Source organism: Pavona decussata, unplaced genomic scaffold (assembly GCF_977016875.1).
Source record: "Pavona decussata unplaced genomic scaffold, jaPavDecu1.1 SCAFFOLD_468, whole genome shotgun sequence".
NCBI classification, from domain to species: domain Eukaryota; kingdom Metazoa; phylum Cnidaria; class Anthozoa; order Scleractinia; family Agariciidae; genus Pavona; species Pavona decussata.
Window position 1 is genome coordinate 1,577,501 of NW_028145806.1, and position 13,522 is coordinate 1,591,022.

The following is a 13,522-nucleotide window of genomic DNA, read 5'->3' on the forward strand; positions in this document are numbered from 1 at the left end:
CAGCAGTGTACAGTTACGTTACAAAAAGGATGTGTTACCCCTGACTACTGTTCAGTTGATGACATTGTTGATTTCCAGCTTAAAGAGCTTTTCTCACAGGTAACTGGTGTGCACTATGCCATGAAATGACTGAACCTTTTATTATAGCACCTATCTATGGGATTTTAAAATACACGAGTTTACACTGTAATTATGTAATGCAAAGTAAAATTTGTTTTGTTCAAAATGAAATTCAGTGTGCAAATGGTGAAACCATCTGCAATGCCAACCCCAACGAGTGAGTGAGAGGGAGCCTCTATGTTCAAGATCTTAATTATCTCCTATAATTTAATTTTCATTTAATTTAATCTACTTAATTATCTACTACTTAACTACTATCGTAGTTTTTATCTTGTGAAACATCATTGAGCAAGATCTTGTTCACAGTCAACACAGCGTTCAAACTGCCTTCTTTTGGTTTGCTTGGGCGCCTGACAATCGAAAAGAGAAGCACACTTTTAGATAGCCTTCCTCGGCATGCATCAGCTCAAAGAAGAGGGTTTTGGAGTAACGGTCAAGAGTGGAGCTGCAGTGGCTTTCCTAAAGCAAGTATCAACTGCAATTAAAAAAAAAAGCTACAATTATACAAATTAGGGGATGAGTCATACAAAGCTGCATTTTGCAGGAAAAACTTTGACCTGCAAAATCAGCTGAGAGATGACCTGCTCTCAAAGGATCCCCTTGGAGAAGTTATTAAGGCTTACTTGCAAGAGCAGCAGGAAAATCTCAGGGTATGATCGGTAATTTAAATCACGGCTCTTTTGACAATACTGGTAAATAATATAAACATTGGCCCACTATTTAAAGTTCAGTTCAGAACGGAAGTCAATTTTGAGCGCTGATTGTGTGATGTCTATACTATGTGAATGCCAGTTGGGCTTAAGGTGGCTCACAATACTTTAGACCTGCTTGTCTTTGGGCTTCTGTCGCAAATAGACTAGCGATACTGAGGATGAAAAATTAGTGTAATATTATCGGAATGATATTCCGTTTTGTGTCCTACGAATGCTCATAGCTATTTAACGCATCTTAAAAACGTCAAAGCTGCGTACTGTGCTGTCTTCAGCCAGGCATTTGATCCATTTATTTACTGATGTAATTAGACCATCGTTTTATGTACTGTATATAGAGACAAATGCAATATTAAACTGTAGAATTTACCGTGTTTTCTTTCGAACTTAAAGCCCCACAAAAATAGTTTGATATTTGATGTAGTGATGTTCCTGTTATTTGATAAAATTAGTATTGAGAATCTTCCTTTAAGAAAGCTAGTTTGATCATTGTTAATAAGTCTTGGAATAACAGTCTTTATGCGGTTTGCTTTGGTTTTTGCAGCTATTTTGTAATCACAGTTCAGGAGAGTTAGTGGGCGCCAATTTTTTAAAAAGTATGATTCGGAATCTTTGTTTGGTATAAGTTTAATAATACCTCGTCTCTGTGTGATTGAGAGCATTCCTGAGTCGTAAGCATAGTTGAAAGCACTGATTAAAAAAGGGGACAGGTCTTTCCAAAATATTTTGTTAAAATCAGCAGGGAGGCCATCCTGGGGTTTTGTCGGGTTCCATGTTTTTTAAAGCCTCTAGACACTCTTTTTCCGTTAATATGCCCTCACAGCTCGCTGATTCATTGTCATTCAGGACAGTTTCATTCTCAGGCTCGAAAAAATTAATTTCTGGTAGTTTTTGGTCTGCGCTTGATGATTTCCCGTGGACGATCGCGGAACATCTGCAAGTTGCTTCCCTCAAGGCGCCGTCCCAAGGTGAATATTACTTCTACATCTTTGAAACGAAGGAACCTGGCAATGATAGGTCACGCATCTGTATCATTATTTCTTTGGCTAAGACGGTGTACATGTTGGATTTCGACAGTGTGGTACCTACAGTATAATGGCAGTCTAAAAATCCCCCTCTATCACTTGGAAAATAACCTCCCTATAAAACATAGAACATACACCTACCGAAGTAACATCCCAGCTTTGCATTTTTTTCATAAATGCACAAAAAGGGAGTCAATAAAGCAGGAAAACAACTTACTTTAAATGTAACAGTCACATATAACTTATTGATCTTTGAAGAGATTCCCTATCATTTTCTTACGATGATTTTTTTTTCAGGGTCACTCGAACACAGCTAGGCAATAACTTTTCATTGAGGTACATGTAGCTAAAACCACATGCAATCCTTCCAGTGTTTATTTTTTAAACTTATTTCAGTGAAATATCGATTATGTTTCTGTGGATTCTAGTCATCGCGGAATAAATTGGAATATAATTGCAAGTATAATTTTCTGTTATACAGTAAAGCTATGGAATTGGATGGGCGAGATTGTAACAGGAACGTTTTTTGTATCTGGGCAAGGTGTATCCTTAGTTCTTTTGAAAAACTAGAAGTGCCTGTGAGTAATGCCGATAGTTGACCAAAAAAAAAATCTAGTTTCCACGTTAATACCATCTAACTTTCGCGCGCTCATGCGTTTTTTTTCTTTGTCTGCTGTTCAATTTGGTCGTGGGGGGGTCATTTGTGATCTAGAAGACTGCTAATATCACTCTGTCACTTTTCTAACTGAAATACGCGTGTGCCACTTTAATTTAGTAGTGGAGAAAATTATAGCTTAGAAAAACGGACGTTTCATATAGATCCTGGATATAAGTGGCTAAATGTCACCTTCTCTACTGGTGGATTCAAGGTTCCTACTACCAAGACGTCACAGCGTGTATCCAAACCTGTCTCACTGAAAGATGGTGATTCTGCTTAATTGTAAACAACGGAAGATTTTTCCTGTCCTCAGGAAGGCTGTGTTTTCGTCTTTCAGCGATTGTCATCCCTCGGACGACACCTCTCACTCGAAAAGTGTTCTTAATCACTTGAACAACAACCACTGGTAGATCTTGCCAAAATACAATATGGGACATATTTGATTGAAGGTGTGGGTGTGATTACTACACTGAAATCCCGAGAGCACGTCATAACCTCAGAAACAAGGCTTTATATCAAAGAGGGTTGGGCCTTAGAGGAAACAAGGAAGGCTTACCGCTTCAATGACACCCAGAGAACATACCTCAAGACGAAGTTTAATATTGCTTAGTCAAAAGGCAGGAAAATGGATCCAGAGGCGGTAGCTATAGGGAGATGAGGCGTTCGGTAAATTCAAATGGGAGACGTCTCTTTAAAGTTTTGGAATTCCTGACAGCACAGCAAATTAGTTCCTTCTTTCAGTGTCTTGTGGCAAAAAGGCAACTATTCATCCTCTGGTTGACGACATCCAGGCTTCTCAAAAGGAAGCAAATTATGCCACAGCCCGACAAGAGATCCTATTGTGACTCCAGGTAGACCATCCCATAGAGTATGACCATTACGGCATCTGCGCCATGGTAAAGAACAACACCTTGAAGAGCCTTAAACTTGGGCTTCTTCAGTTGCTTTCTGAGAACTTTGAGCTGGAGACTCCTGCACGGAAATTCAAACAAATGGTTTCCAGTTGTTCTTGCCTTGTTCTTTCCCCCCAATGAGTGTGTTCAGACAGGGTTCGTATTTCGGCATGGGCATTGTAATGGGGGGAGAGGAAATGTGGGATAGTCATATGGGAAGGAGGGGTGCAAATGAACACAAACTCTAAGAGTCAAAAATACCCACAAGGCAACTTTAACTTCTATTTTCTTCAAAAAAATTGGTAGTCTTTTTCCTACCCAAAATTCTCCCACAAAAAACAGAAAAAAACCAAATACCAAATAAAACCCACTAATTTTTTTAATGGGCCAAAAGGCATTGCTCCCTCCGCCCACCCAACTCCAACTCCCCATTACTTCCATTCACTGCGTCCCTCAGTAAAGAGTCACAGAAAGGAAGATGAAAATGGAAGATAAAATAACAGTTACATGGATTTCTAAACTCCAAAACCCTTTTTCCGGTAGGGCTTATTTCACTCGTGGAAGGAAGCTTTGACGCAGTTTAGTTAAAATAATATTCCCCACCACAGCCCCATGCTACCGGAAGTGTTCTTTGTGCCGTGCAAATTACAAACGGTGTCATTAAAAATAAAAACGAAAACAACAAGTGCTACACAGGCTATAAAAACGGCCGTGTAAAATATGATTTAAACCTACAGATAAGCGTAATAAACAGATTTTCAGCAGTTTCAACTGAATACAAGAATCAAACAATGGGCCAAAGGAAATCAGTAAGTTCATGTTTGGTGGTGAGACAATCAGTCAGTCTATTCCTGTTTTGTCACATAATATTTGTTTTGGAGCGTATATTCTTTGGTAGAAATGCAAATAATCATGTCGCTTTAAAACCTCAAAGTCAAGCCTTTAACAAAGGCATCTGTCATTAACATTTCGCTCCTTTATTTCTTATATCTCTTCCTATTAATTTATATATAAGTGTTTAGCTCATCTATTTTTTATTTTGTTCTCCTTATTTTATGTGCATTCTATAGTACTCTAGTACTGCCTCTACCCTCCTAAATCGGGCAATCAACCTCCCGAGCACCTCGGAAGGAGTAAAGAAAGAGCTGACCCATGTTTCCGATGCGTTGAAATCAAATGGCTATCCATCAGCAACTATATCTCCTAAAGGAGTATGACTATCTGTCGTGGGTCGTGGGTCGTGGGTAAAAAGATATTAAATACACAAAAATAAATCAACTAAAATAAATAACTTATTTTCAACAATTAACTACTGATATGTATAAGAAACAAAGAAAGAAATACTTTGGTAGTTCTCACATAGACGTCAAACACGAAATACCATGTTTTTACGTAGAACTGCCAAACGCGAAAATGGCGGGAAAATTGTGGTCACGTGGTCATTTTTGCTGTTCACGATACACGTAGACGAGATGCTAAATCTGTCTTATAAAATTTAGTTTACCGCGTGGAAAGAGCCTTACAATAAAAGTATCAAAAATTAGATACCAACTAAAATGAAGGTCTTTCAAATCTTTGTTGCAAGTGGTGTCTTAGTTGTGTGAGTCATCATTTCTCAACAGCAGGTAGTTGAGACGAAGAATTATTTCTTAAATGTTTTAAACGTTGGAACTGAAAGAAGGTTCATTAAGTAATAAAAATTGTCAATAAAATGGATTTAATCTCAATTTTCTGGATAAAAAATAAAAATATAAGTACAGTGTAAGATTACTCATTTCTATGAAATATTTCAATTACCTGCTAATCCCCACCCCCACAGTCAGTTAAAAGGCGGATCCACAGAACACAGGCCAACACTTCAATATTTGAGAATTAATTAAAATGTCTTGGGAAAAAAATTACGAAAGAAGGAAAGGAACAAAATATGTGAAGCGACCTACCCCCGCCAAGTACACACCTAACCTCCATCCTCCCTCACCCCACGCCAATTCCACAGAATAAACGGACACCAGAAAGGCAGTTTGCCTTAGCCTGCGATCAAGCTCTTTTAAGTGTTCTCTCCCCAAGAGAGCTTGCTCGCAGGCTAAGTTTGCCAAAGAAGCAAAACTGGGAGGGGGGAGTTCTCTGGCACTTTGTACCAATCTCGTCCCAGCTAAATTTTGGGAGCCCATCAAACACCTCCAGCTTTTTACTTTTGCTGGCAAACGCCAAAGGAAACTTGAAATTGTTATCCATGTTGACCTGAAGCCATTGAGTTAAAAACAAGGTTGACCGAAGGTCGGGATGACATGTCTTATCTTAACACGTTCTTGCAGCCATTTCCTGCCATTTGGTGCTACTTTGAGAGAATTTGTCTTTTAGGTATAACAAAGCAGACGCTATTAAACCTTATATTCTCATTACTAGTCTTGTTAATTACGCCATGAAATGTAACCAGCCAGACAAAATGAAAACATATTTAGCATTTGGGTGGCTTCTGGCCCATGTCAGACATGTCTTTATTATCCCAGCGAGGAAAACATACCTCTGCACCTGGGTGATAACATCATAGATTAGGTGAATTTTTCCCCGACCGGTGAAACCTTTTTTTTTCCTTGAAAAATATTGATGACGTTTGTTGCAACTTTCGAAAGGTATAAAAGGAAATTGGTTAGTTTTACACATAAGAAAGGGCTTTTTGATTAGACATCATTGTAAGGCCATTAGGGCTGATGGATCAATCGTAACACAAACAACACGAATTTCACAATTTGCATTTTTGAACTGATCACTAGATAAGCTTTTTGCAGGCGTCCAGACGTCTCTCTAGTCCAGTTAATGATGGTCGACGCGTGTTACAGATGCCAGGCCCGGTTCCAGTTCCAGTCATTTTGAGTCTACGGCTTATTCAGAGATTCAATTGCGCTTTCATCTTTTCCGTTGTGCAGCAAGATGCTGTAGATAATTCGATTTCTCTCGCTGTATGTGGCCCCTTGATATTGATTGGCATAAATTTTTTAGACCACCCCTACCGAAGACATTGCGGCAAGCGACGACAACAGTTTATTGTTCTCTCACATATCTAGTAATTGAAGGGCTGAGAGCATAACCGACCTATGTCGAATTTTAGGCCGTTTTTTTTTTCTTCTCGGATTTGTCTCAATTTTTGCATGTGAGCTTCGTTTTAGGCAACAAACATTGCCCTGTATTTTTTTTCGTTGATTTGCTCTTCGTTTTCGAGAAATAACGTATGCAAAAAACTCAGTTTTCCAAGCGGCCTCCTTTGGAGATCTTTTGTTGAACGAGAAACAAAAGAAACCTTTTGTTTCGCTGAACAATGAAGTCAGCGAAGCGTCCGATTAGCCGCTCGCTGTTCGAGCCGATACAAGTAATGTGTCGGTATAATTGATGCGCATTTATTGTTGTCGCTTCGTTGGCGCAAGCGATTGACGCGCTGAACCAAGGCCGGAGTCGATTACATTTTTCGTGGACTGGTTCGACACGAGGACAGTCGTTTTTTTTTTTTTCTTCTCTCTTCTTTTTAAAAAAACTGAAACATCCGTTAAAAAAGTGCTTTCAAAACTGCTAAAATTAACCGTTTAAGTTCGCGGCGAAATCCTCCTACGATTAAAGTGAAGTTTGAGCATCTAATCTAAACGTTTAAAGTTTTCAAAAAGCCACATCGACAGCCTAAAAAAGGCGGTGGGCTTTACGCTACAGAGAACAACAACAAATCCAATGGCGACACACATTAAATCGAGCACAGCTATTAAAGAACAACAATATATCAGCTATAGCAGAGATAGTAACATGTTTTCTACAGTAGTCTGGAGTAGCTAATAAGCAAGATTCGCTTTTCTTTTCTTTTTCTTGCTTCTTCCTTTTTTATATGTCTTAAGCTTCCCTTTTGCTTAGTATTTTCACGCAAATACATGTAGCCCGATTTCTTCCGCAACATGGCACAAAATATCGTTTTTCCTTGAAAAGTCTTCCCGCGACGAAAAAACAGCCTAAAATTCGACATAGGTTGGCCATGTCAGCAAAACTGATTATTATGTTCGACTGGGTTCGGCTATTAAACGAACGATGTTTGATTGGGTTCGATAACCGAACTTTTGATATCTCGGAAATGAAACTACATAGCTATTGTCAATTACAGGTCACTATTTAATCTGTCGATGTTTTTAGTAGCGATCTAAACGGAACTTTATTGATCGAAGATGGCTTTCGACACGAGCTTGATGAAAAAAAATTGTTTAAAATGAAATCGATAGCTCAAGTGGAAGAGCCGGTGCTAAAATTCGGCAATTCATTTTATTTCAAAATTCTTGATATAGCGTGATAGCCAGCTCTATAAGCTTTAATTTGATATAGGGGTTTAGTTATCTTGTTTAAACTGGACGTGAGACACCTCTAAAGGTGTACGGTAAGGGATGGACCATTTTATTTTATTTATTTATTTATTTATTTATTTATTTTTGGGTGGGGTAGGGGCAATTTAGTCATGTTAAGAATTATTTTTTTTCGCCTTTGGGCTGTGCAAGAATTTTTTTTAGCAACTGAAGGTTGTGCACCAATTTTTTTTCCCACCGGTTTTCAGTCTTCATATTCTTCATAGTAAATAGTAAATCTACTAGTCGTGCAAAACTAAGCAAGTAAATTATCTATATCCTCGTCGCAGACACTATGAAAACGCGACGAAGTGGCCGCCATTTTGTTGAAAATCGCTACTCACTATCTATCACAGAATAGATAGCGAGTAGCGTAGCCAATCAGAGAACGGCATTCGTGATAGAACACTAGTAGATTTATACTAACACCCGTTAGGCATGCTTACGTTTTGCAGCCTATTTCGTCTTGTTGTTTTGTAATTTTGATGCCTTGCATTGCAAAGGAAAGGCTCCTTAGGCATTCCTTTTGGAATGATTGGCTATTTGCACACTCTCAATTGTGCCGTAAAATTTGTCTTTGATTTAACTGATCAGTGTATCACATGCTGATCAGTACAGCTGATCTGTTTCCCGCCTGGCTTTCCATCAGAGCTGATTATCTTATTTTACTGACAGTACTTCTGTACTGTCAGAAACAGTTCCGTTGTATTTATTTGTAGTTTGTCTACTGTTAGAGATACAGATAGGCAGCTTCAGCTGCACGTCTGCATGTTGTCCCGACTGATCATAAACAGGGTCACCCAACGACCAAATCTTTACAAATACGTCAGAAGTATCTCTGTGTTTTTAAAAGCTAGGTTAGTTAATTTGATGCTGCCCTAAAAAATCAGTCACAGGTTATTTGCTTCAGGTTTAAAATTACTATTTACAAGGCTATAAAATTTTAAACAGTAAAGAAACGTACAAGCAGACAAACAAACGTTTTCATCTGATCAAAAGTCATCTTCAGGGTGAAAAGACCGTCCGCTAAAATTCGACATAGCCGGGTCGGTTGCTCTCACCATTCAAATATATTCGGTTACCGTGTAGTTGACGATTTATCTCATTTTTCGCATCAGCAATTATCAGAACGGAAAATTAAAAAAAATACCAAAAGAAAAGAAAACGAACATTAATGAGCCGTAATAAGACCGCCGGTGACGTTTTGCTCAATCACGGTTGCAGCTTTGAATCAACGAAACCGTCCTGCAAGGTGAATTTAGCTGAACTTACAGTTTCCATTGCGCGCTGAGTCTTCTACTAGAGATGCTAGCTGTTGAAATATTTACGGCCTAAATATTTTGTTAATTTAGCTACTCTGGCTATCGACGCAACTTGTGTCCTCAGCGGCTCCGATAGCACTAGTAAAAGGGTTTTATAACAAAATTTTGATGTTATAGATTTGGGAAAGGATGGAAAAAAAAGCAGCTAATGGGCATGTGCCGATTTCACCCGCGATTTCGTTTTGCTGTTTTGTGATTATAAAGACCGAAGAAAACCTCATTTTATTTTCGCCATCCATTTAGTGTGATTGGTTATCTTCAAACAAGAACAAACAAAAACCGTCGTAAACACCGTACATATTTTGTAACTTGCGCAGTTGTCGTTTAAAAAGCAATCGATTTTATAATGCATGTTTTAATCATTCTCTTTTTGAATAGAAGATTAGGTCATCGTCAGCAAAACCGCTTTAAACCGCGCAAATTTATTTTGTAACTCTACGCAGAAGGCGGTAATTTAATTTTCGTCGCGGGAAGACTTTTCAAGGAAAAACGATATTTTGTGCCATGTTGCGAAAGAAATCGGGCTACATGTATTTGCGTTAAAATACTAAGCAAAAGGGAAGCTTAAGGCATTATAGAAAAGGAAGAAGCAAGAAAAAAAAAAAAAAAGAAAAGCGAATCTTGCTTATTAGCTACTCCAGACTACTGTAGAAAACATGGTACTATCTCTGCTATAGCTGATATATTGTTGTTTTTTAATAGCTGTCCTCGATTTAATATTTGGTTTCAAAAAGAAAAAAAAAAAACTGACTGTCGTCGTGTCGAACCGGTCCACGAAAAATGTAATTGACTCCGGCCTTGGTTAAGCGCGTCAATCGCTTGCGCCAACGAAGCGACAACAATAAAAGCGCATCAATTATACCGACACATTACTTGTATCGGCTCGAACAGCGAGCGGCTAATCGGACGCTTCGCTGACTTCATTGTTCAGCGAAACAAAAGGTTTCTTTTGTTTCTCGTTCAACAAAAGATCTCCAAAGGAGGCCGCTTGGAAAACTGAGTTTTTTGCATACGTTATTTCTCGAAAACGAAGAGCAAATCAACGAAAAAAAATACAGGGCAATGTTTGTTGCCTAAAACGAAGCTCACATGCAAAAATTGAGACAAATCCGAGAAGAAAAAAAAAACGGCCTAAAATTCGACATAGGTCGGTTATGCTCTCAGCCCTTCAATTATGACAACAACTGTCAATAATATTATTGGTTGTTGGCAAATGCTGTAAATGCGAAAGGTATCTAAGGAAAAACGCCACTTCTAAAAAGTTCATAGATTTATCCAGTTTGTTAATAGATTCTCTCGTTTAGAGATTCCCCTTTTTTGAGATTCCCCCTTTCAGAGATTCCCTGTTTTAGAGATTCCCCCTTTTAGAGATTCCCTATTTTAGAGATTTCCCCTTTTAGAGATTCCCCGTTCCCCGTTCCTTGTTTTAGAGATAGCCGTCTGCATTTTATATTGACTGATTTCTAGTCAGTGACTTACCAGTCTTTCAGCAAACGTTGAGACAGTTTTATTTTTTCACTGCTTCGTTCACGGCAATCGCTTACCAATGGATAAATCAGCGTCCACTTCAAGTCTTTACAGTAACGTTGTTAAAGGGGATACGGATTTCGAAGAAAGTCCCATGTGGCTGCGAAAATATCAGCAAGAAGACGAGGAGGACGCCTTGAAAAGAGCAATAGAGGAGTCAGTGAAGGTAAATATCTCAGTCGAAAAATGAAAGTCATTATACCAATCGATCAGTCTTATAAGGCGTTATTCTTCTTCTCCCGTATAGAAACAAGACACAGACACAGACAGCTCAGACGATAGCCTATTAGAAGTAACTGGAGGATTCTCATCCACGGAAATGAAGGTACTCAATGTTCAGCCAAACAAAACCAGTGGTCGATCCAATACTAAGGAAGCTTGGTTGAGTCTCTATTTTATTGCCAACTTCAAGCGGTACGGGGTAGCCTAAATTTAGTTTTGTTTTCCGAAAATTTATAATGTGCAAAAGAATAGTGTTCTTATAGCTAACTTCACAAGAGGGGCTGTACTTATAACTGGAAACGAATTTTACATTTCGTAAAATACCCACCCACGGATTTGCCTACATGGACTACAATCTTTGCCGTTTTACGGCTAGGAAAATTTCTTTGCAAAGTGTGGCATATTTTGGGCATGATATAAATTATTTGACACGCCCCTGTTTTAGCTAATTCTTATTTAAATGCCCTGTTCTGATTAGGTTAGAGATGTATCTGAAACTGAAGAATGCAACAATGTAAGGAAAACACTGCCCCCTACCAAGAAGAAGGTAAATACTGCCAAGTATTAGTTATTTGGACGCTCCTTTTTTTGAGATAAAATAAAAATTAAAGCACTCCAAATCTCCAAAGCTCGGCTACCTAACTGGGCCTTTTTCGGCCGGGCTGATGGCTGGCTATTGATTATTAACATTATTAAATGTTATCTTTGAAACTTTTTTTTTCCAATGCTACCCCTTAAATCTAGGAACTGAGCCTAATAATTTGGTTTTTTTTAACGTTAGGATAAGAGAAACGCTATTTTTGAATCTTGGGGAGAGGAGGACTTCTCTCCTGATGTTCCTGTGCTACCGCTGGGAAATTCCACCTATTGAGACGTGAGTAAAGTGAGTTAGAGTTGAAGCATTCCCATTGCAACCGCTGACGCGTTGGTGTCCACTCTCTGTCACCACGAAGTTATTCTGTCTTAAAGGAGGCTGAAAAGGGTTTTTGGCTTTGCGCTGGCTCGTGACGTTCACACGCCATAACACACCTCCGGAAATAATCGGAAGTCTTCATAAGTGATCTTCGGCAGGAGCCCTGATCGGGTGAACTTCGGTGATCTTCGCAAAACCTCGGATGACCCTGGGCTTGTCTTGATCACGAGGTTTCTTTGAACCAACTTCGGAAAACATTGTAATTTGCACTGAATTACCATGTTTCCTGAAAACTGCATTTTTCTTGGCTAGTCAGAATCGAGAATTTTTTATTGTGTATACAGTCGAATGGGCATAAACCAGCACTGCATTAAGGGGTCACCCTCTATTCAGCAGATGCCAAAGTTCCTAAAATTACTTCTCTTAATTACTGTCATTTTGACGTCTATAAAACGGTCCCAGCGAGCTGTTTCTATTGTATTGACCTGTTTTAAACGATCACTTTGTGAAAGGAAACCACTCAAATATGGTAACAAATAGCGTGCCAGTCAATTGAATTTCTAATGACCTACAATATTGATTGTAGGATCTTGGCATTAATGTTTTGTCTGTTTCTATACTATGTTCTCCTCTGTCATACCATTTAATCGCTGCAATTTCTTAACCAAGTGAGTGATTTTTTGACCGCCTTGGTGCTTACCTCTTACGCTTCGTCGGTGCATGCTCTCCAAAGTTCCCAGTGTGCCAGTCCATAACTCGATATATGCACGCTAAGCATGGACCAATTTTTAAATTAACTTAGTTTACGTTAACTTACGTAGTAAGTATGAAACAAATGGAGGATAAACACCTTTTCTCTGGTACCAGCTGTATATCCTACATATTGATTTTCCTTTAGTTCAAGCAAGAAAACGCAGCTGAACTGAAGGAGACTGAAAATCTTGCTTCGAAAAAAGGAAAGAGGAAACAGAAGTTTAAAAAGGAGGTAAGAGCTAGTCAGACACGTTTTTGTTTTATTAGGCACATCGTCCGGCTCTCAAACGTTACAAAAACTCTGTCGCTCTGAAAATGCCCTAATTTGAAAAAACAAAGCAAAAACATAACAGCTGTTGATAGCCGAAATTCACTTTTTTCAGTACTTTAAGTAGTAATTCTGTTTTACTCGAAAGAAACATTTTGTTAGACGAATAGCGATTTCAGAGATGACAACAGTAATGAAATAATGTGGTCATCTTTTCTTGAACGTATTTTGAGTTCAACCCAGTTTAGGTCTCGTGAATCAATTGCCGTGATTTTGTATTTAAAATTGACGGACTTTGGGTTTCGTTTTAGGTTGCAAGGTCCAGTAACGATCTGACTGGTACTTTTTCCGGAGGGCCATTTTTAATCCACTTCACGACTTCTTCGCCCTAAAAAGAAAGTACAAGGTATGTACTGGAGAACAATCTCTCATTTGGTTGAATACCCGGTATCGCCATACTTGTTTTTTTTAAATTTAATTGATGACTGTTTTTTATTACTTTACAGGAGAATGCATAATTACAAAGTAAAGAGATAATTGGTGCATTCACAGCTTGGTGTAAAAATACTGTGAGAGCCTGCTATATTATACTCGTTTCTACTGGAAGAATTTTCCGGCAATTACAGAAAGAGTTTCCACAGTGGGTCGGCTCCTCGTCATTCAAAACGAAAAGTTTGTCCTAATGATGACAGCACTTTTGGTGCTGATAGGAGACAAGGGTATAGATCTCGACCATTAATT

At 38.6% G+C, this 13,522-nt stretch overlaps 1 protein-coding gene and 1 pseudogene across 1 annotated transcript in view; one reads left to right on the plus strand and one right to left on the minus strand.

Annotated features, from left to right (window-relative positions):
* The window catches only part of LOC146450379 (transducin beta-like protein 3), a 223,702-nt gene that overhangs the window by 81,211 nt on the left and 128,969 nt on the right, over positions 1-13,522 (minus strand). The gene's annotated exons all lie outside the window — the stretch shown is intronic.
* Positions 10,645-13,522, plus strand: part of LOC146450389 (uncharacterized) — a 286,459-nt pseudogene continuing 283,581 nt past the window's right edge.